Raw genomic sequence first — 1,708 nt, 5'->3', positions numbered from 1 at the left:
CTGGCACTGCTCTGCCACTCTGGAAGATCAGGTTCCAACAACCATCCCAGCACTAACAACCACCAACCATATCTAGAAAACCAAACAGGAACAGTAGCTGCTGGTTTGAGTGCCCAAGCCTTCCACATTCAGGAAGAGGCTACGCACCTTGTAACCAGAGAACCTGCTGAACCAAACCGGGAGCGTTAACTTGCTCATTCCTGCAGTGCAGCGATGCATACAGCTCGATGCATGTGGCTCAGCCTTACTTTCACACAAGCATCAAGACAGGCAAGGGAAGAGGCAGCTGTTACAAATCCTATTACACTTTCAAGGAACAACAGTGATCTCTTTCAGCAGCCAGAGGATCCTGCAGGACCCTGCTTGGTAACCTTGGAGGCTGAAGTCTGTCCCCAGCCTGTGAAATGAGCTCAAGTTTAACCCTAACATGCTCAACACAAAGGGAATGTGGCCAAAGGACAGAAAACAGCAGAGCCACAGAAGCAACAGCTCAGTACATTTATTCTTTCTATGCCTGAAAACATGGGGTGCCTACCCATGTGCACCAGTATTCCCAGCTTGCAGCTGCCAGGCACAGCGCTGGGACAAGGCACAGCACTGCAGTGCTGAACCCCGCTTTCCTGTTAAGAGATCAGCAGCAAAGCCAGCAGCTCTCAACAGCGAGCCTGCGGGAAGCAAGCGACACAGCATGCTGGCTGCCAGCCTCCAAGGGGCTCAGCTGCACACCGTAGTGTCAGGATGGGCTCTGGGAGAGCATACCCCATCTTTCCCTACCAAGGGACCTTTTCCACTCCCCAGGAGAGTTCTTTCATTACCCTGTAAGCACCTGCTCCCGCTGCTACCCTTCAAGATCAAGCTTTGGGAGTCCCATACCTGCAACTTCAGGTCTGTCTCTGTGGTATCCGAGCACACTCTTGAGGCCTCTGGGTCCACATCAGGAACATTAACTTTTGGAAAGGAGTTTTAACAGTTTGAGCACATAGGTAAGAAACTGAACCTCTGTGATGAAAAGCACTACTCCTCAGGGAGCTGATCACCCAGGCATGCCCAAGACAGCTGGGGTATCTGCACATCAGAGTAACCCACAAGAACCAAAATAATACTTCTACAGGAGTTAAAACAGGAATCTCACCTGCTCACACTGGATGTGACACTGCACTACATCCAGCTAGCCAGAAAGTTTTGACACATCTAAAGCACAAAACTACAGAGAGTATTACATATTTGACTTGGAAGTGGGTTATTTCATGGAATTAGCTAGAATATATGGAAAGTTTAGGAACATGAAGTAAAAGTGTTGGAGTGTGACAAAGGCAGAGCATCAGTTAAGGCCCTACAACCTCATACCTCTGAACTTCATTCGAGCACCAAAGGGCTGGAGCTTGAGCAGCTGGAACATATCTGTGTCACAGCCACCCCTTCCAGGCTCAGCCTTGGCTCATCACCCCTCAACTCTGCACAGAGATGCTAACAGGGACAAACACTCTGCCAGCCCAGAGGTATGTGAAGAGTCAAAGTTATATAAAATGAGGCAGCTGAAATTACATTAGAAGGAAAAATCAGAAGCAAAACAGGCACAATAAAAAGATAGGAAAATCAGAAGCAAAGAATACAGAAGAAATTTATTGAAAGCACAAGTACAGACTGGCCAATAACTGCTTTCTACAATCTGAACAGTAAATAATGGAGCTACAGAAAGGTACAAAGG

Source organism: Haliaeetus leucocephalus, unplaced genomic scaffold (genome assembly GCF_000737465.1).
Source record: "Haliaeetus leucocephalus isolate CR32 unplaced genomic scaffold, Haliaeetus_leucocephalus-4.0 Scaffold164, whole genome shotgun sequence".
In the NCBI taxonomy this organism is placed as follows: domain Eukaryota; kingdom Metazoa; phylum Chordata; class Aves; order Accipitriformes; family Accipitridae; genus Haliaeetus; species Haliaeetus leucocephalus.
Note: the sequence above shows the minus strand (reverse complement) of the source record.